The sequence below is a fragment of the Schistocerca serialis genome, chromosome 3 (genome assembly GCF_023864345.2).
Source record: "Schistocerca serialis cubense isolate TAMUIC-IGC-003099 chromosome 3, iqSchSeri2.2, whole genome shotgun sequence".
NCBI lineage: Eukaryota > Metazoa > Arthropoda > Insecta > Orthoptera > Acrididae > Schistocerca > Schistocerca serialis.
Genome location: NC_064640.1, coordinates 1067911524 through 1067934527, shown reverse-complemented (window position 1 = coordinate 1067934527; position 23004 = coordinate 1067911524).

The following is a 23004-nucleotide window of genomic DNA, read 5'->3' as shown; positions in this document are numbered from 1 at the left end:
GAATGCTCAAAGCACCGACTGTAAGAAGAGTGTCTATTCTTGTACTTAAGGCGACATTGTGCCGTTTGTATTTAATTCCGATGCGATTTCTGTGTTTCATCGTCAATGTGAAGGTCCTAGGAATACATTGAACTTGCTGAGGTGTATCGGAAACTAATACTGGTCTCACAGGGAATGCTGAAAGCACCGACTGTAAGAAGAGTCTCTATTCTTGTACTTACACGGCAGTTTGCCTTTTGTATTTCATTCCGATGCGATTTCTGTGTTTCATCGTCAATGTGAATGTCCAAGGAGTACATCGAACCTGGAGTGGTGTATCGGAAACTAATACTGGTCTCACAGGGAATGCTCAAAGCACCGACTGTTAGAAGAGTCTCTATTCTTGTACTTAAGGTGGCATTGCGCCTTTTGTATTTAATTCCGATGCGATTTCTGTGTTTCATCGTCAATGTGAAGGTCCAAGGAATACATTGAACCTGCAGTGGTGTATCGGAAACTTATACTGGTGTCACAGGGAGTGCTCAAAGCACCGACTGTAAGAAGAGTCTCTATTCTTGTACTTATGACGGCATTGTGCCTTTTGTAATTAATTGCGATGCGATTTCTGTGTTTCATCATCAATGTGAATGTCCAAGGAATACGTTGAACCTGCAGTGGTGTATCAGAAACTAATACTGGTCTCAAAGGGAATGCTCAAAGCACCGACTGTAAGAAGAGTCTCTATTCTTGTACTTAAGGCGGCATTGCACCTTTTGCATTTAATTCCGATGCGATTTCTGTGTTTCATCGTCAATGAGAAGGTCCATGGAATACATTGAACATGCAGTGGTGTATCGGAAACTAATACTGGTCTCACAGGGAATGCTCAAAGCACCGACTGGAAGAAGAGTCTCTATTCGTGTACTTATGACGGCATTGTGCCTTTTGTAATTAATTCCGATGCGATTTCTGTGTTTCATCGTCAAAGTGAAGGTCCTAGAATTACATTGAACCTGCAGTGGTGTATCGGAAACTAATACTGGTCTCACAGGGAATGCTCAAAGCACCGACTGTAAGAAGAGTCTCTATTCTTGTACTTAAGGCGACATTGTGCCTTTTGTTTTTAATTCCGATGCGATTTCTGTGTTTCATCGTCAAAGTGAAGGTCCTAGGATTACATTGAACTTGCAGTGGTGTATCGGAAACTAATACTGGTCACACAGGGAATGCTCAAAGCACCGACTGTAAGAAGAGTCTCTATTCTTGAACTTAAGGCGACATTGTGCCTTTTGTATTTAATTCCGACGCGATTTCTGTGTTTCAACGTCAATGTGAAGGTCCTAGGAATACATTGAACTTGCTGTGGTGTATCGGAAACTAATACTGGTCTCACAGGGAATGCTGAAAGCACCAACTGTAAGAAGAGTCTCTATTCTTGTACAGCCGCGGCAGTTTGCCTTTTGTATTTCATTCCGATGCGAATTCTGCGTTTCATCGTCAATGTGAATATCCAAGGAATACATTGAACTTGGAGTGGTGTATCGGAAACTAATTCTGGACTCACAGGGAATGCTCAAAGCACCGACTGTAAGAAGAGTCTCTATTCTTGTACTTAAGGCGGCATTGCGCCTTTTGTATTTAATTCCGATGCGATTTCTGTGTTTCATCGTCAATGTGAAGGTCCTAGGAATACATTGAACCTGCTGAGGTGTATCGGAAACTAATACTGGTCTCACAGGGAATGCTGAAAGCACCGACTGTAAGAAGAGTATCTATCCTTGTACTTAATGCGGCATTGTGCCTTTTGTATTTAATTCCGATGCGATTTCTGTGTTTCATCGTCAATGTGAAAGCCCAAATTATACATTGAACCTGCAGGGGTGTATCGGAAACTAATACTGGTCTCACAGGGAATGCTGAAAGCACCGACTGTAAGAAGAGTCTCTATTCATGTACTTAAGACGGCATTGTGCCTTTTGTATTTAATTCCGATGCGATTTCTGTGTTTCATCGTCAATGTGAAGAAACTAGGAATACATTGAACCTGCTGAGGTGTATCGGAAACTAATACTGGTCTCACAGGGAATGCTGAAAGCACCGACTGTAAGAAGAGTCTCTATTCTTGTACATACGCTGCAGTTTGCCATTTTTATTTCATTCCGATGCGATGTCTGTGTTTCATTGTCAATGTTAAGGTCCAAGGAATACTTTGAACCTGAAGTGGTGTATCGGAAACTAATACTGGTCTCACAGGGAATGCTGAAAGCACCGACTGTAAGAAGAGTCTCTATTCTTGTACTTAAGGCGACATTGGGCCTTTTGTATTTAACTCCGATGCGATTTCATTGTTTCATCGTCAATGTGAAGTTCCTAGGAATACATTGAACCTGCTGAGGTGTAACGGAAACTAATACTGGTCTCACAGGAAATGCTGAAAGCACCTACTGTAAGAAGAGTCTCTATTCTTGTACTTACGCGGCAGTTTGCCTTTTGTATTTCATTCCGACGCGATTTCCGTTTTTCATCGTCAATGTGAATGTCCAAGGGTTATACATTGAACCTGTAGTGGAGTATCGGAAACTAATTCTGGTCTCACAGGGATTGCTCAAAGCACCGACTGTAAGAAGCGTCTCTATTCTTGTACTTAAGGCGGCATTGCGCTTTTTGTATCTAATTCCGATGCGATTTCTGTGTTTCATCTTCAATGTGAAGAATCTAGGAATACATTGAACCTGCTGAGGTGTATCGGAAACTAATACTGGTCTCACAGGGAATGCTGAAAGCACCGACTGTAAGAAGAGACTCTATTCTTGTACTTAAAACGGCATTGTGCCTTTTATATTTAATTCCGATGCGATTTCTGTGTTTCATCGTCAATGTGAAGGTCCTAGGAATACATTGAACCTGCTGAGGTGTATCGGAAACTAATACTGGTCTCACAGGGAATGTTGAAAGCACCTACTGTAAGAAGAGTCTCTATTCTTGTACTTACGCGGCAGTTTGCCTTTTGTATCTCATTCCGACGCAATTTCTGTGTTTCATCGTCAATGTGAATGTCCAAGGAATACATTGAACCTGTAGTGGAGTATCGGAAACTAATTCTGGTCTCACAGGGAATGCTCAAAGCACCGACTGTAAGAAGAGTCTCTATTCTTGTACATAAGGCGACATTGTGCCATTTGTATTTAATTCCGATGCGATTTCTGTGTTTCATCGTCAATGTGAAGGTCCTAGGAATACATTGAACCCGCTGAGGTTTATCGGAAACTAATACTGGTCTCAAAGGGAATGCTGAAAACACCGACTGTAAGAAGAGTCTCTATTCTTGTACTTAAGACGGCATTGTGCCTTTTGTATTTAATTCCGATGCGATTTCTGTGTTTCATCGTCAATGTGAAGGTCCTAGGAATACATTGAACCTGCTGAGGTGTATCGGAAACTAATTCTGGTCTCACAGGAAATGCTGAAAGCACCTACTGTAAGAAGAGTCTATGTTCTTGTACTTACGCGGCAGTTTGCCTTTTGTATTTCATCCCGATGCGATTTCTGTGTTTCATCGTCAATGTTAAGGTCCAAGGAATACTTTGAGCCTGCAGTGGTGTATCGGAAACTAATACTGGTCTCCCAGGGAATGCTCAAAGCGCCGACTCTAAGAAGAGTCTCTATTCTTGTACTTAAGGCGACATTGTGCCTTTTGTATTTAATTCCCATACGATTTCTGTGTTTCATCGTCAATGTAAAGGTCCTAGGAATACATTGAACCTGCTGAGGTGTATCGGAAACTAATACTGGTCTCACAGGGAATGCTGAGAGCACCGACTGTAAGAAGAGTCTCTATTCTTGTACTTAATGCGGCATTGTGCCTTTTGTATTTTATTCCGATGCGATTTCTGTGTTTCATCGTCAATGTGAAGGTCCAAGGAATACATTGAACCTGCAGTGGTGTATCGGAAACTAATACTGGTCCCACAGGGAATGCTGAAAGCACCGACTGTAAAAAGAGTCTATATTCTTGTACTTAAGACGGCATTGTGCCTTTTGTATTTAATTCCGATGCGATTTCTGTGTATCATCGTCAATGTGAAGGTCCTAGGAATACATTGAACCTGCTGAGGTGTATCGGAAACTAATACTGGTCTCACAGGGAATGCTGAAAGCACCGACTGTAAGAAGAGTCTGTATTCTTGTACTTACGCGGCAATTTGCCTCTTGTATTTCATTCCGACGCGATTTCTGTGTTTCATCGTCAATGTGAATGTCCAAGGAATACATTAAACCTGGAGTGGTGTATCGGAAACTAATACTGGTCTCACAGGGAATGCTCAAAGCACCGACTGTAAGAAGAGCCTCTATTCTTGTACTTAAGGCGACATTGTGCCTTTTGTATTTAATTCCGATGTGATTTCTGTGTTTCATCGTCAATGTGAAGGTCCAAGGAATACATTGAACCTGCAGTGGTGTATCGGAAACTAATACTGGTCTCAAAGGGAATGCTCAAAGCACCGACTGTAGGAAGAGTCTCTATTCTTGTACTTATGACGGCATTGTGCCTTTTGTAATTAATTCCGATGCGATTTCTGTGTTTCATCGTCAATGTGAAGGTCCAAGGAATACATTGAACCTGCAGTGGTGTATCTGAAACTAATACTGGTCTCAAAGGGAATGCTCAAAGCACCGACTGTAAGAAGAGTCTCTATTCTTGTACTTAAGGCGGCATTGCGCCTTTTTTATTTAATTCCGATGCGATTCCTGTGTTTCATCGTCAATGTGAAGGTGCAAGGAATACATTGAACCTGCAGTGGTGTATCGGAAACTGATACTGGTCTCACAGGGAATGCTCAAAGCACCGACCGTAAGAAGAGTCTCTATTCTTGTACTTAAGGCGGCATTGCACCTTTTGTATTTAATTCCGATGCGATTTCTGTGTTTCATCGCCAATGTGAAGGTCCTACGAATACATTGAACCTGCTGAGGTGTATCGGAAACTAATACAGGTCTCACAGGGAAAGCTGGAAGCACCGACTGTAAGAAGAGTCTCTATTCTTGCACTTACGCGGCAGTTTGCCTTTTGTATTTCATTCCGAAGCGATTTCTGTGTTTCATCTTCAAAGTGAATGTCCAAGGAATACACTGACGCTGGAGTGGTGTATCGGAAACTAATACTGGTCTCACAGGGAATGCTCAAAGCACCGACTGTAAGAAGAGTGTCTATTCTAGTACTTAAGGCGACATTGTGCCCTTTGTATTTAATTCCGATGCGATTTCTGTGTTTCATCGTCAATGTGAAGGTCGTAGGAATACATTGAACCTGCTGAGGTGTATCGGAATCTAATACCGGTCTCACAGGCAATGCTGAAATCACCGACTGTAAGAAGAGTCTCTATTCTTGTACTTTCGCGGCAGTTTGCCTCTTGTATTTCATTCCGACGCGATTTCTGTGTTTCATCGTCAATGTGAATGTCCAAGGAATACATTAAACCTGGAGTGGTGTATCGGAAACTAATACTGGTCTCACAGGGAATGCTCAAAGCACCGACTGCAAGAAGAGCCTCTATTCTTCTACTTAAGGCGACATTGTGCCTTTTGTATTTAATTCCGATGTGATTTCTGTATTTCATCGTCAATGTGAAGGTCCAAGGAATACATTGAACCTGCAGTGGTGTATCGGAAACTAATACTGGTCTCACAGGGAATGCTCAATGCACCGACTGTAAGAAGAGTCTCTATTCTTGCACTTATGACGGCATTGTGCCTTTTGTAATTAATTCCGATGCGATTTCTGTGTTTTATCGTCAATGTGAAGGTCCAAGGAATACATTGAACCTGCAGTGGTGTATCAGAAACTAATACTGGTCTCAAGGGAATGCCCAAAGCACCGAGTGTAAGAAGAGTCTCTATTCATATACTTAAGGATACGTTGTGCCTTTTGTATTTAATTCCGATGCGATTTCTGTGTTTCATCGTCAATATGAAGGTCCTAGGAATACATTGAACCTGCTGAGGAGTATCGGAAACTAATACAGGTCTCACAGAGAATGCTGAAAGCACCGACTGTAAGAAGAGTCTCTATTCTTGTACTTATGACGGCATTGTGCCTTTTGTAATTAATTCCGATGCGATTTCTGTGTTTTATCGTCAATGTGAAGGTCCAAGGAATACATTGAACCTGCAGTGCTGTATCGGAAACTAATACAGGTCTCACAGGGAATGCTCAAAGCACCGACTGTAAGATGATTCTCTATTCTTGTACTTAAGGCGACATTGAGCCTTTTGTATTTAATTCCGATGCGATTTATGTATTTAATCGTCAATGTGAAGGTCCAAGGAATACATTGAACCTGCAGTGGTATATCGGAAACTAATACTGGTCTCACAGGGAATGCTCAAAACACAGACTGTAAGAAGAGTCTCTATTCTTGTACTTATGACGGCATTGTGCCCTTTGTAATTAATTCCGATGCTATTTCTGTGTTTCATCGTCAATTTGAAGGTCCAAGGAATACATTGAACCTGCAGTGGTGTATCAGAAAGTAATACTGGTCTCAAAGGGAATGTTCAAAGCACCGACTGTAAGAAGAGTCTCTATTCTTGTACTTATAGCGGCATTGCGCCTTTTGTATTTAATTCCGATGTGATTTCTGTGTTTCATCGTCAATGTGAAGGTGCAACGAATACATTGAACCTGCAGTGGTGTATCGGAAACTAATACTGGTCTCACAGGGAATGCTCAAAGCACCAACTGTAGGAAGAGTCTCTATTCTTGTACTTATGACGGCATTGTGCCTTTTGTATTTAATTCCGATGAGATTTTTGTGTTTCATCGTCAATGTGAAGGTCCAAGAAATACATTGAACCTGCAGTGGTGTATCGGAAACTAATACTGGTCTCACAGGGAGTGCTCAAAGCACCGACTGTAAGAAGAGTCTCTATTCTTGTACTTATGACGGCATTGTGCCTTTTGTAATTAATTCCGATGCGATTTCTGTGTTTCATCGTCAATGTGAAGGTCCAAGGAATACATTGAACCTGCAGTGGTGTATCAGAAACTATTACTGGTCTCAAAGGGAATGCTCAAAGCACCGACTGTAAGAAGAGTCTCTATTCTTGTACTTAAGGCGGCATTGCACCTTTTGTATTTAATTCCGATGCGAATTCGGTGTTTCATCGTCAATGTGAAGGTCCATGGAATACATTGAACAAGCAGTGGTGTATCGGAAACTAATACTGGTCTCACAGGGAAAGCTCAAAGCACCGACTGTAAGAAGAGTCCCTATTCTTGTACTTATGACGGCATTGTGCCTTTTGTAATTAATTCCGATGCGATTTCTGTGTTTCATCGTCAATGTGAAGGTCCAAGGAATACATTGAACCTGCAGTGGTGTATCAGAAACTAATACTGGTCTCACAGTGAATGCCCAAAACACCGACTGTAAGAAGAGTCTCTATTCTTGTACTTAAGGCGGCATTGCGCCTTTTGTATTTAATTCCGATGCGATTTCTGTGTTTCAACGTCAATGTGAAAGTCCAAGGAATACATTGAGACTGCAGAGGTGTATCGGAAACTAATACTGGTCTCACAGAGAATGCTCAAAGCACCGACTGTAAGAAGAGTCTCTATTCTTGTACTTAATGCGGCATTGTGCCTTTTGTATTTAATTCCGATGCGGTATCTGTGTTTCATCGTCAATGTGAAGGTCCAAGGAATACATTGAACCTGCAGTGGTGTATCAGAAACTAATACTGGTCTCACAGGGAATGCTGAAAGCACCGACTGTAAGAAGAGTCTCTATTCTTGTACTTACGCGGCAGTTTGCCTTTTGTATTTCATGCCGATGCGATTTCTCTGTTTCATCGTCAATGTGAAGGTCCAAGGAATACATTTTACCTGGAGTGGTGTATCTGAAACTAATTCTGGTCTCACAGGGAATGCTCAAAGCACCGACTGTAAGAAGAGTCTCTATTCTTGTACTTAAGGCGACATTTTGGCTTTTGTATTTAATTCAGATGCGATTTCTGTGTTTCATCGTCAATGTGAAGGTCCTAGGAATACATTGAACCTGCTGAGGTGTATCAGAAACTAATACTGGTCTCACAGGGAATGCTGAAAGCACCGACCCTAAGAAGAGTCCCTATTCTTGTACTTACGCGGCAGTTTGCCTCTTGTATTTAATTCCGTTGCGATTTCTGTGTTTCATCGTCAATGTGAAGGTCCAAGGAATACATTGAACCTGGAGTGGTGTATCGGAAACTAATTCCGGTCTCACAGGGAATGCTCAAAGCACCGACTGTAAGAAGAATCTCTATTCTTGTACTTAATGCGGCATTGTGCCTTTTGTATTTAATTCCGATGCGATTTCTGTGTTTCATCGTCAATGTGAAGGTCCAAGGAATACATTGAACCTGGAAAGGTGTATCGGAAACTAATACTGGTCTCACAGGGAATGCTCAAAGCACCGACTGGAAGAAGAGTCTCTATTCTTGTACTTAAGGCGACATTGTGCCATTCGTATTTAATTCCGATGCGATTTCTGTGTTTCACCGTCAATGTGAAGGTCCTAGGAATACATTGAACCTGCTGAGGTGTATCGGAAACTAATACTGGTCTCACAGGGAATGCTGAAAGCACCGACTGTAAGAAGAGTCTCTATTCTTGTACTTAAGACGGCATTGTGCCTTTTGTATTTCATTCCGATGCGATTTCTGTGTTTCATCGTCAATGTGAAGGTCCTAGGAATACATTGAACCTGCTGAGGTGTATCGGAAACTAGTACTGGTCTCACAGGAAATGCTGAAAGCACCTACTGTAAGAAGAGTCTCTATTCTTGTACTTACGCGGCAGTTTGCCTTTTGTATTTCATTCCGACGAGATTTCTGTGTTTCATCGTCAATGTGAATGTCCTAGGAATACATTGAACCTGTAGTGGAGTATCGGAAACTAATTCTGGTCTCACAGGGAATGCTCAAAGCACCGACTGTAAGAAGAGTCTCTATTCTTGTACTTAAGGCGGCTTTCGCTTTTTGTATTTAATTCCGATGCGATTTCTGTGTTTCATCGTCAATGTCAAGGTCCTAGGAATACATTGAACCTGCAGAGGTGTATCGGAAACTAATACTGGTCTCACAGGGAATGCTGAAAGCACCGACTGTAAGAAGAGTCTCTATTCTTGTACTTACGCGGCAGTTTGCCCTTTTTATTTCATCCCGATGCGATTTCTGTGTTTCATCGTCAATGTTAAGGTCCAAGGAATACTTTGAGCCTGCAGTGGTGTATCGGAAACTAATACTGGTCTCACAGGGAATGCTCAAAGCGCCGACTGTAAGAAGAGTCTCTATTCTTGTACTTAAGGCGACATTAAGCCTTTTGTATTTAATTCCCATGCGATTTCTGTAATTCATCGTTAATGTAAAGGTCCTAGGAATACATTGAACCTGCTGAGGTGTATCGGAAACTAATACTGGTCTCACAGGGAATGCTGAAAGCACCGACTGTAAGAAGAGTCTCTATTCTTGTACTTAATGCGGCATTGTGCCTTTTGTATTTAATTCCGATGCGATTTCTGTCTTTCATCGTCAATGTGAAGGTCCAAGGAATACATTGAACCTGCAGTGGTGTATCGGAAACTAATACTGGTCTCACAGGGAATGCTCAAAGCACCGACTGTAGGAAGAATCTCTTTTCTTGTACTTATGACGGCATTGTGCCTTTTGTAATTAATTCCGATGCGATTTCTGTGTTTCATCGTCAATGTGAAGGTCCAAGGAATACATTGAACCTGCAGTGGTGTATCTGAAACTAATACTGGTCTCAAAGGGAATGCTCAAAGCACCGACTGTAAGAAGAGTCTCTATTCTTGTACTTAAGGCGGCATTGCGCCTTTTGTATTTAATTCCGATGCGATTTCTGTGTTTCATCGTCAATGTGAAGGTGCAAGGAATACATTGAACCTGCAGTGGTGTATCGGAAAGTAATACTGGTCTCACAGGGAATGCTCAAAGCACCGACTGTAAGCAGAGTCTCTATTCTTGTACTTAAGGCGGCATTGCACCTTTTGTATTTAATTCCCATGCGATTTCTGTGTTTCATCGTCAATGTGAAGGTCCTAGGAATACATTGAACCTGCTGAGGTGTATCGGAAACTAATACAGGTCTCACAGGGAAAGCTGGAAGCACCGACAGTAAGAAGAGTCTCTATTCTTGTACTTACGCGGCAGTTTGCCTTTTGTGTTTCATTCCGATGCGATTTCTGTGTTTCATCGTCAATCTGAATGTCCAAGGAATACATTGAACCTGGAGTGGTGCATCGGAAACTAATACTGGTCTCACAGGGAATGCTCAAAGCACCGACTGTAAGAAGAGTCTCTATTCTAGTACTTAAGGCGACATTGTGCCCTTTTTATTTAATTCCGATGCGATTTCTGTGTTTCATCGTCAATGTGAAGGTCCTCGGAATACATTGAACCTGCTGAGGAGTATCGGAAACTAATACTGGTCTCACAGGGAATGCTGAAAGCACCGACTGTAAGAAGAGTCTCTATTCTTGTACTTACGCGGCAGTTTGCCTTTTGTATTTCATTCCGATGCGATTTCTGTGTTTCATCGTCAATGTGGAGGTCCAAGGAATACATTGAACCTGCAGTGGTGTATCGGAAACTAATACTGGTCTCACAGGGAATGCTCAAAGCACCGACTGTAAGATGATTCTCTATTCTTGTACTTAAGGCGACATTGTGCCTTTTGTATTTAATTCCGATGCGATTTCTGTGTTTCATCGTCAATGTGAAGGTCCAAGGAATACATTGAACCTGCAGTGGTATATCGGAAACTAATACTGGTCTCACAGGGAATGCTCAAAGCACCGACTGTAAGAAGAGTCTCTATTCTTGTACTTATGACGGCATTGTGCCTTTTGTAATTAATTCCGATGCGATCTATGTGTTTCATCGTCAACGTGAAGGTCCAAGGAATACATTGAACCTGCAGTAGTGTATCAGAAACTAATACTGGTCTCAAAGGGAATCCTCAAAGCACCGACTGTAAGAAGAGTCTCTATTGTTGTACCTATAGCGGCATTGCGCCTTTTGTATTTCATTCCGATGCGATTTCTGTGTTTCATCGTCAATGTGAAGGTGCAACGAATACATTGAACCTGCAGTGGTGTATCGGAAACTAATACTGGTCTCACAGGGAATGCTCAAAGCACCGACTGTAGGAAGAGTCTCTATTCTTGTACTTATGACGGCATTGTGCCTTTTGTAATTAATTCCGATGCGAATTCTGTGTTTCATCGTCAATGTGAAGGTCCAAAGAATACATTGAACCTGCAGTGGTGTATCAGAAACTAATACTGGTCTCACAGTGAATGCCCAAAACACCGACTGTAAGAAGAGTCTCCATTCTTGTACTTATGGCGGCTTTGCGCCTTTTGTATTTAATTCCGATGCGATTTCTGTGTTTCAACGTCAATGTGAAAGTCCAAGGAATACATTGAACCTGCAGAGGTGTATCGGAAACTAATACTGGTCTCACAGAGAATGCTCAAAGCACCGACTGTAAGAAGAGTCCCTATTCTTGTACTTAATGCGGCATTGTGCCTTTTGTATTTAATTCCGATGCGATATCTGTGTTCCATAGTCAATGTGAAGGTCCAAGGAATACATTGAACCTGCAGTGGTGTATCGGAAACTAATACTGGTCTCACAGGGAATGCTCAAAGCACCGACTGTAAGATGAGTCTCTATTCTTGTACTTAAGGCGACATTGAGCCTTTTGTATTTAATTCCGATGCGATTTCTGTGTTTCATCGTCAATGTGAAGTTCCAAGAAATACATTGAACCTGCTGTGGTGTATCGGAAACTAATACTGGTCTCACAGGGAATGCTGAAAGCACCGACTGTAAGAAGAGTCTCTATTCTTGTACTTAAGACGGCATTGTGCCTTTTGTATTTAATTCCGATGCGATTTCTATGTCTCATCGCCAATGTGAAAGTCCTAGGAATACATTGAACCTGCTGAGGTGTATCGGAAACTAATACTGGTCTCACAGGAATGCTGAAAGCAGCGACTATAAGAAGAGTCTCTACTCTTGTACTTACGCGGCAGTTTGCCTTTTGTATTTAATTCCGATGCGATTTCTGTGTTTCATCGTCAATGTGAAGGTCCAAGGAATACATTGAACCTGGAGTGGTGTATCGGAAACTAATTCTAATGTCACAGGGAATGCTCAAAGCACCGACTGTAAGAAGAGTGCCTATTCATGTACTTAAGGCGACATTGTGCCTTTTGTATTTAATTCCGAAGCGATTTCTGTGTTTCATCGTCAATGTGAAGGTCCAAGGAATACATTGAACCTGCAGTGGTGTATCGGAAACGAATACTGGTCTCACAGGGAATGCTCAAAACACCGACTGTAAGAAGAGTCTCTATTCTTCTACTTAAGACGGCATTGTGCCTTTTGTATTTAATTCCAATGCGATTTCTGTGTTTCATCGTCAATGTGAAGGTCCAAGGAATACATTGAACCTGCAGTGGTGTATCGGAAACGAATACTGGTCTCACAGGGAATGCTCAAAACACCGACTGTAAGAAGAGTCTCTATTCTTCTACTTAAGACGGCATTGTGCCTTTTGTATTTAATTCCAATGCGATTTCTGTGTTTCATCGTCAATGTGAAGGTCCTAGGAATACATTGAACCTGCTGAGGTGTATCGGAAGCTAATACTTGGCTCACAAGGAATGCTGAAAGTACCGACTGTAAGAAGAGCCTCTATTCTTGTACTTACGCGGCAGTTTGCCTTTTGTATTTCATTCCCATGCGATTTCTGTGTTTCATCGTCAATGTGAAGGTCCAAGGAATACATTGAACCTGGAGTGGTGTATCGGAAACTAATACTGGTCTCACAGGGAATGCTCAAAGCACCGACTGCAAGAAGAGTCTCTATTCTTGTACTTAATGCGACATTGTGCTTTTCTATTTAATTCCGATGCGATTTCTGTGTTTCATCGTCAATGTGAAGGTCCTACGAATACATTGAACCTGCTGAGGTGTATCGGAAACTAATACTGGTCTCACAGGGAATGCTGAAAGCACCGACTGTAAGAAGAGTCTCTATTCTTGTACTTACGCGGCATTGCGCCTTTTGTATTTAATTCCGATGCGATTTCTGTGTTTCATCGTCAATGTGAAAGTCCTAGGAATACAATGAACCTGCTGAGGTGTATCGGAAACTAATACTGGTCTCACAGGGAATGCTGAAAGCACCGACTGTAAGAATAGTCTCTATTCTTGTACTAACGCGGCAGTTTGCATTTTGTATTTCATTCCGATGCGATTTCTGTGTTTCATCGTCAATGTGAAGGTCCAAGGAATACATTGAACCTGGAGTGGTGTATCGGAAACTAATTCTGGTCTCACAGGGAATGCTCAAAGCACCGACTGTAAGAAGAGTGTCTATTCTTGTACTTAAGGCGACATTGTGCCTTTTGTATTTAATTCCGATGCGATTTCTGTGCTTCATCGTCAATGTGAAGGTCCTAGGAATACATTGAACCTGCTGAGGTGGATCGGAATCTAATACTGGTCTCACAGGGAATGCTGAAAGCACCGACTGTAAGAAGAGTCTCTATTCTTGTGCTTACACGGCAGTTTGCCTTTTGTATTTCATTCCGATGCGATTTCTGTGATTCATCGTCAATGTGAATGTCCAAGGAATACATCGAACCTGGAGTGGTGTATCGGAAACTAATACTGGTCTCACAGGGAATGCTCAAAGCACCGACTGTACGAAGAGTCTCTATTCTTGTACTTAAGGCGACATTGTGCCGTTTGTATTTAATTCAGATGCGATTTCTGTGTTTCATCGTCAATGTGAAGGTCCTAGGAATACATTGAAACTGTTGAGGTGTATTGGAAACTAATACTGGTCTCACAGGGAATGCTCAAAGCACCGACTGTAAGAAGAGTCTCTATTCTTGTACTTACACGACAGTTTGCCTTTTGTATTTCATTCCGATGCGATTTCTGTGTTTCATCGTCAATGTGAATGTCCAAGGAATACATCGAACCTGGAGTGGTGTATCGGAAACTAATACTGGTCTCACAGGGAGTGCTCAAAGCACCGACTGTAAGAAGAGTCTCTATTCTTTTACTTAAGGCGACATTGTGCAGTTTGTATTTAATTCAGATGCCATTTCTGTGTTTCATCGTCAATGTGAAGGTCCTAGGAATACATTGAACCTGTTGAGGTGTATTGGAAAATAATACTGGTCTCACAGGGAATGCTGAAAGCACCGACAGTAAGAAGAGTCTCTATTCTTGTACTTACGCGGCAGTTTGCCTTTTGTATTTAATTCCGATGCGATTTCTGTGTTTCATCGTCAATGTGAAGGTCCAAGGAATACATTGAACCTGGAGTGGTGTATCGGAAACTAATTCTGGTCTCACAGGGAATGCTCAAAGCACCGACTGCACGAAGAGTCTCTATTCTTGTACTTAATGCGACATTGTGCTTTTTGTATTTAATTCCGATGCGATTTCTGTGTTTCATCGTCAATGTGAAGGTCCTACGATTACATTGAACCTGCTGAGGTGTATCGGAAACTAATACTGGTCTCACAGGGAATCCTGAAAGCACCGACTGTAAGAAGAGTCTCTATTCTTGTACTTACGCGGCATTGCGCCTTTTGTATTTAATTCCGATGCGATTTCTGTGTTTCATCGTCAAAGTGAAGGTCCTAGGAATACATTGAACCTGCTGAGGTGTATCGGAAACTAATACTGGTCTCACAGGGAATGCTGAAAGCACCGACTGTAAGAATAGTCTCTATTCTTGTACTTACGCGGCAGTTTGCCTTTTGTATTTCATTCCGATGCGATTTCTGTGTTTCATCGTCAATGTGAAGGTCCAAGGAATACATTGAACCTGGAGTGGTGTATCGGAAACTAATTCTGGTCTCACAGGGAATGCTCAAAGCACCGACTGTAAGAAGAGTGTCTATTCTTGTACTTAAGGCGACATTGTGCCTTTTGTATTTAATTCCGATGCGATTTCTGTGTTTCATTGTCAATGTGAAGGTCCTAGGAATACATTGAACCTGCTGAGGTGTGTCGGAAACTAATACTGGTCTCACAGGGAATGCTGAAAGCACCGACTGTAAGAAGAGTCTCTATTCTTGTACTTACACGGCAGTTTGCCTTTTGTATTTCATTCCGATGCGATTTCTGTGTTTCATCGTCAATGTGAGTGTCCAAGGAATACATCGAACCTGGAGTGGTGTATCGGAAACTAATACTGGTCTCACAGGGAATGCTCAAAGCACCGACTGTAAGAAGAGTCTCTATTCTTGTACTTAAGGCGACATTGTGCCGTTTGTATTTAATTCCGATGCGATTTCTGTGTTTCATCGTCAATGTGAAGGTCCTAGGAATACATTGAACCTGTTGAGGTGTATTGGAAACTAATACTGGTCTCACAGGGAATGCTGGAAGCACCGACTGTAAGAAGAGACTCTATTCTTGTACTTAAGACGGCATTGTGCCTCTTGTATTTAATTCCGAATCGATTTCTGTGTTTCATCGTCAATGTGAAAGCCCAAGGAATACATTGAACCTGCAGGGGTGTATCGGAAACTAATACTGGTCTCACAGGGAATGCTGAAAGCACCGACTGTAAGAAGAGACTCTATTCTTGTACTTAAGACGGCATTGTGCCTTTTGTATTTAATTCCGATGCGATATCTGTGTTTCATCGTCAATGTGAAGGTCCAAGGAATACACTGAACCTGCTGAGGTGTATCAGAAACTAATACTGGTCTCACAGGGAATGCTGAAAGCACCTACTGTAAGAAGAGTCTCTCTTCTTGTACTTACGCGGCAGTTTGCCTTTTGTATTTCATTCCGATGCGATTTCTGTGTTTCATCGTCAATGTGAATGTCCAAGGAATACATTGAACCTGTAGTGGTGTATCGGAAATTAATTCTAGTCTCACAGGGAATGCTCAAAGTACCGACTGTAAGAAGCGTCTCTATTCTTGTACTGAAGGCGGCATTGCGCTTTTTGTATTTAATTCCGATGCGATTTCTGTGTTTCATCGTCAATGTGAAGAAATTAGGAATACATTGAACCTGCTGAGGTGTATCGGAAACTAATACTGGTCTCACAGGGAATGCTGAAAGCACCGACTGTAAGAAGAGTCTCTATTCTTGTACTTACGCGGCATTGTGCCTTTTGTATTTTACTCCGATGCGATTTCTGTGTTTCATCGTCAATGTGAAGGTCCTAGGAATACATTGAACCTGCAGTGGTGTAACGGAAACTAATACTGGTCCCACAGGGAATGCTCAAAGCACCGACTGTAAGAAGAGTCTCTAATCTTGTACTTAAGGCGACATTGTGCCTTTTGTATTTAATTCCGATGCGATTTCTGTGTTTCATCGTCAATGTGAAGGTCCTAGGAATACATTGAACCTGCAGTGGTGTAACGGAAACTAATACTGGTCCCACAGGGAATGCTCAAAGCACCGACTGTAAGAAGAGTCTCTATACTTGTACTTAAGGCGACATTGTGACGTTTGTATTTAATTCCGATGCGATTTCTGTGTTTCATCGTCAATGTGAAGGTCCTAGGAATACATTGAACCTGTTGAGGTGTATTGGAAACTAATACTGGTCTCACAGGGAATGCTGAAAGCACCGACTGTAAGAAGAGTCTCTACTCTTGTACTTACGCGGCAGTTTGCCTTTTGTATTTCATTCCGATGCGATTTCTGTGTTTCATCGTCAATGTGAAGGTCCAAGGAATACATTGAACCTGGAGTGGTGTATCGGAAACTAATTCTGGTCTCACAGGGAATGCTCAAAGCACCGACTGTAAGAAGAGTGTCTATTCTTGTAATTAAGGCGACATTGTGCCTTTTGTATTTAATTCCGATGCGATTCCTGTGTTTCATCGTCAATGTGAAGGTCCTAGGAATACATTGAACCTGCTGAGGTGTATCGGAAACTAATACTAGTCTCACAGGGAATGCTGAAAGCACCGACTGTAAGAATAGTCTCTATTCTTGTACTTACGCGGCAGTTTGCCTTTTGTATTTCATTCCGATGCGATTTCTGTGTTTCATCGTCGATGTGAAGGTCCAAGGAATACATTGAACCTGGAGTGGTGTATCGGAAACTAATTCTGGTCTCACAGGGAATGCACAAAGCACCGACTGTAAGAAGAGTGTCTATTCTTGTACTTAAGGCGACATTGTGCCTTTTGTATTTAATTCCGATGCGATTTCTGTGTTTCATCGTCAATGTGAAGGTCCTAGGAATACACTGAACCTGCTGAGGTGTACCAGAAACTAATACTGGTCTCACAGGGAATGCTGAAAGCACCTACTGTAAGAAGAGTCTCTCTTCTTGTACTTAAGGCGACATTGTGCCTTTTGTTTTTAATTCCGATGCGATTTCTGTGTTTCATCGTCAATGTGAAGGTCCTAGGAATACATTGAACCTGCTGAGGTGTATCGGAAACTAATACTGGTCTCACAGGGAATGCTGAAAGCACCGACTTTAAGAATAGTCCCTATTCTTGTACTTACGCGGCAGTTTGCCTTTTGTATTTCATTCCGATGCGATTTGTGTGTTTCATCGTCAATGTGAAGGTCCAAGGAATACATTGAACCTGGAGTGGTGTATCGGAAACTAAATCTGGTCTCACAGGGAATGCTCAAAGCACCAACTGTAAGAAGAGTGTCTATTCTTGTACTTAAGGCGACATTGTGCCTTTTGTATTTCATTCCGCTGCGATTTCTGTGTTTCATCGTCAATGTGAAGGTCCTAGGAATACATTGAACCTGCTGAGGTGTGTCGGAAACTAATACTGGTCTCACAGGGAATGCTGAAAGCACCGACTGTAATAAGAGTCTCTATTCTTGTACTTACACGGCAGTTTGCCTTTTGTATTTCATTCCGATGCGATATCTGTGTTTCATCGTCAATGTGAATGTCCAAGGAATACATTGAACCTGGAGTGGTGTATCGGAAACTAATTCTGGTCTCACAGGGAATGCTCAAAGCACCGACTGTAAGAAGAGTCTCTATTCTTGTACTTAAGGCGACATTGTGCCTTTTGTTTTTAATTCCGATGCGATTTCTGTGTTTCATCGTCAAAGTGAAGGTCCTAGGATTACATTGAACCTGCAGTGGTGTATCGGAAACTAATACTGGTCTCACAGGGAATGCCCAAAGCACCGACTGTAAGAAGAGTCTCTATTCTTGTACTTAAGGCGACATTTTGCCATTTTGTATTTAATTTCGATGCGATTTCTGTGTTTCAACGTCAATGTTAAGGTCCTAGGAATACATTGAACTCGCTGTGGTGAATCGGAAAGTAATACTGGTCTCACAGGGAATGCTGAAAGCACTGACTGTAAGAAGAGTCTCTATTCTTGTACAGCCGCGGCAGTTTGCCTTTTGTATTTCATTCCGATGCGAATTCTGCGTTTCATCGTCAATGTGAATGTCCAAGGAATACATTGAACCTGGAGTGGTGTATCGGAAACTAATTCTGGTCTCACAGGGATTGCTCAAAGCACCGACTGTAAGAAGAGTCTCTATTCTTGTTCTTAATGCGGCATTGTGCCTTTTGTATTTAATTCCGATGCGATATCTGTGTTTCATCGTCAATGTGAAAGCCCAAGGAATACATTGAACTTGCAGGGGTGTATCGGAAACAAATACTGGTCTCACAGGGAATGCTGAAAGCACCGACTGTAAGAAGAGTCTCTATTCTTGTACTTAAGACGGCATTGTGCCTTTTGTATTTAATTCCGATGCGATTTCTGTGTTTCATCGTCAATGTGAAGGTCCTAGGAATACATTGAACCTGCTGAGGTGTATCGGAAACTATTACTGGTCTCACAGGGAATGCTGAAAGCACCGACTGTAAGAAGAGACTCTATTCTTGTACTTAAGACGGCATTGTGCCTTTTGTATTTAATTCCGATGCGATTTCTGTGTTTCATCGTCAATGTGAAGGTCCTAGGAATACATTGAACCTGCTGAGGTGTATCGGAAACTATTACTGGTCTCACAGGGAATGCTGAAAGCACCGACTGTAAGAAGAGACTCTATTCTTGTACTTAAGACGGCATTGTGCCTTTTGTATTTAATTCCGATGCGATTTCTGTGTTTCATCGTCAATGTGAAGGTCCTACGAATACATTGAACCTGCTGAGGTGTATCGGAAGCTAATACTGGTCTCACAGGGAATGCTGAAAGCACCGACAGTAAGAAGAGTCTCTATTCTTGTACTTACGCGGCATTGCGCCTTTTGTATTTAATTCCGATGCGATTTCTGTGTTTCATCGTCAATGTGAAGGTCCTAGGAATACATTGAACTTCCTGAGGTGTATCGGAAACTAATACTGGTCTCACAGGGAATGCTGAAAACACCGACTGTAAGAAGAGTCTCTATTATTGTACTTACTCGGCAGTTTGCCTTTTGTATTTCATTCCGATGCGATTTCTTTGTTCCATCGTCAATGTGAAGGTCCAAGGAATACATTGAACCTGCTGAGGTGTATCGGAAACTAATACTGGTCTCACAGGGAATGCACAAAGCACCGAGTGTAAGAAGAGTCACTATTCTTGTACTTAAGGCGACATTTTGCCTTTTGTATTTAATTCCGATGGGATTTCTGTGTTTCATCGTCAATGTGAAGATCCTAGGAATACATTGAACCTGCTGAGGTGTATCGGAAACTAATACTGGTCTCACAGGGAGTGCTGAAAGCACCGACGGTAAGAAGAGTCTCTATTCTTGTACTTACGCGGCAGTTTGCCTTTTGTATTTAATTCCGACGTGATTTCTGTGTTTCATCGTCAATGTGAAGGTCCAAGGAATACATTGAACCTGGAGTGGTGTATCGGAAACTAATTCTAATCTCACAGGGAATGCTCAAAGCACCGACTGTAAGAAGAGTGCCTATTCTTGTACTTAAGGCGACATTGTGCCTTTTGTATTTAATTCCGATGCGATTTCTGAGATTCATCATCAATGTCAAGGTCCTAGGAATACATTGAACCTGCAGAGGTGTATCGGAAACTAATACTGGTTTCACAGGGAATGCTGAAAGCATCGACTGTAAGAAGAGTCTCTATTCTTGTACTTACGCGGCAGTTTGCCTTTTGTATTTCATTCCGATGCGATTTCTGTGTTTCATCGTCAATGTGAAGGTCCAAGGAATACATTGAACCTGGAGTGGTGTATCGGAAACTAATTCTGGTCTCACAGGGAATGCTCAAAGCACCGACTGCAAGAAGAGTCTCTATTCTTGTACTTAATGCGACATTGTGCCTTTTGTATTTAATTCCGATGCGATTTCTGTGTTTCATCGTCAATGTGAAGGTCCTACGAATACATTGAACCTGCTGAGGCGTATCGGAAACTAATACTGGTCTCACAGGGAATGCTGAAAGCACCGACAGTAAGAAGAGTCTCTATTCTTGTACTTACGCGGCATTGCGCCTTTTGTATTTTATTCCGATGCGATTTCTGTGTTTCATCGTCAATGTGAAGGTCCTAGGAATACATTGAACCTGCTGAGGTGTATCGGAAACTAATACTGGTCTCACAGGGAATGCTGAAAACACCGACTGTAAGAATAGTCTCTATTCTTGTACTTACGCGGCAGTTTGCTTTTTGTATTTCATTCCGATGCGATTTCTGTGTTTCATCGTCAATGTGAAGGTCCAAGGAATACATTAAACCTGGAGTGGTGTATTGGAAACTAATTCTGGTTTCACAGGGAATGCTCAAAGCACCGACTGGAAGAAGAGTCTCTATTCGTGTACTTATGACGGCATTGTGCCTTTTGTAATTAATTCCAATGCGATTTCTGTGTTTCATCGTCAATGTGAAGGTCCAAGGAATACATTGAACCTGCAGTGGTGTATCGGAAACTTATACTGGTGTCACAGGGAGTGCTCAAAGCACCGACTGTAAGAAGAGTCTCTATTCTTGTACTTATGACGGCATTGTGCCTTTTGTAATTAATTGCGATGCGATTTCTGTGTTTCATCATCAATGTGAAGGTCCAAGGAATACGTTGAACCTGCAGTGGTGTATCAGAAACTAATACTGGTCTCAAAGGGAATGCTCAAAGCACCGACTGTAAGAAGAGTCTCTATTCTTGTCCTTAAGGCGGCATTGCACCTTTTGCATTTAATTCCGATGCGATTTCTGTGTTTCATCGTCAATGAGAAGGTCCATGGAATACATTGAACATGCAGTGGTGTATCGGAAACTAATACTGGTCTCACAGGGAATGCTCAAAGCACCGACTGGAAGAAGAGTCTCTATTCGTGTACTTATGACGGCATTGTGCCTTTTGTAATTAATTCCGATGCGATTTCTGTGTTTCATCGTCAAAGTGAAGGTCCTAGAATTACATTGAACCTGCAGTGGTGTATCGGAAACTAATACTGGTCTCACAGGGAATGCTCAAAGCACCGACTGTAAGAAGAGTCTCTATTCTTGTACTTAAGGCGACATTGTGCCTTTTGTTTTTAATTCCGATGCGATTTCTGTGTTTCATCGTCAAAGTGAAGGTCCTAGGATTACATTGAACTTGCAGTGGTGTATCGGAAACTAATACTGGTCACACAGGGAATGCTCAAAGCACCGACTGTAAGAAGAGTCTCTATTCTTGAACTTAAGGCGACATTGTGCCTTTTGTATTTAATTCCGACGCGATTTCTGTGTTTCAACGTCAATGTGAAGGTCCTAGGAATACATTGAACTTGCTGTGGTGTATCGGAAACTAATACTGGTCTCACAGGGAATGCTGAAAGCACCAACTGTAAGAAGAGTCTCTATTCTTGTACAGCCGCGGCAGTTTGCCTTTTGTATTTCATTCCGATGCGAATTCTGCGTTTCATCGTCAATGTGAATATCCAAGGAATACATTGAACTTGGAGTGGTGTATCGGAAACTAATTCTGGACTCACAGGGAATGCTCAAAGCACCGACTGTAAGAAGAGTCTCTATTCTTGTACTTAAGGCGGCATTGCGCCTTTTGTATTTAATTCCGATGCGATTTCTGTGTTTCATCGTCAATGTGAAGGTCCTAGGAATACATTGAACCTGCTGAGGTGTATCGGAAACTAATACTGGTCTCACAGGGAATGCTGAAAGCACCGACTGTAAGAAGAGTATCTATCCTTGTACTTAATGCGGCATTGTGCCTTTTGTATTTAATTCCGATGCGATTTCTGTGTTTCATCGTCAATGTGAAAGCCCAAATTATACATTGAACCTGCAGGGGTGTATCGGAAACTAATACTGGTCTCACAGGGAATGCTGAAAGCACCGACTGTAAGAAGAGTCTCTATTCATGTACTTAAGACGGAATTGTGCCTTTTGTATTTAATTCCGATGCGATTTCTGTGTTTCATCGTCAATGTGAAGAAACTAGGAATACATTGAACCTGCTGAGGTGTATCGGAAACTAATACTGGTCTCACAGGGAATGCTGAAAGCACCGACTGTAAGAAGAGTCTCTATTCTTGTACTTACGCTGCAGTTTGCCATTTTTATTTCATTCCGATGCGATGTCTGTCTTTCATTGTCAATGTTAAGGTCCAAGGAATACTCTGAACCTGAAGTGGTGTATCGGAAACTAATACTGGTCTCACAGGGAATGCTGAAAGCACCGACTGTAAGAAGAGTCTCTATTCTTGTACTTAAGGCGACATTGGGCCTTTTGTATTTAACTCCGATGCGAATTCATTGTTTCATCGTCAATGTGAAGTTCCTAGGAATACATTGAACCTGCTGAGGTGTAACGGAAACTAATACTGGTCTCACAGGAAATGCTGAAAGCACCTACTGTAAGAAGAGTCTCTATTCTTGTACTTACGCGGCCGTTTGCCTTTTGTATTTCATTCCGACGCGATTTCCGTTTTTCATCGTCAATGTGAATGTCCAAGGGTTATACATTGAACCTGTAGTGGAGTATCGGAAACTAATTCTGGTCTCA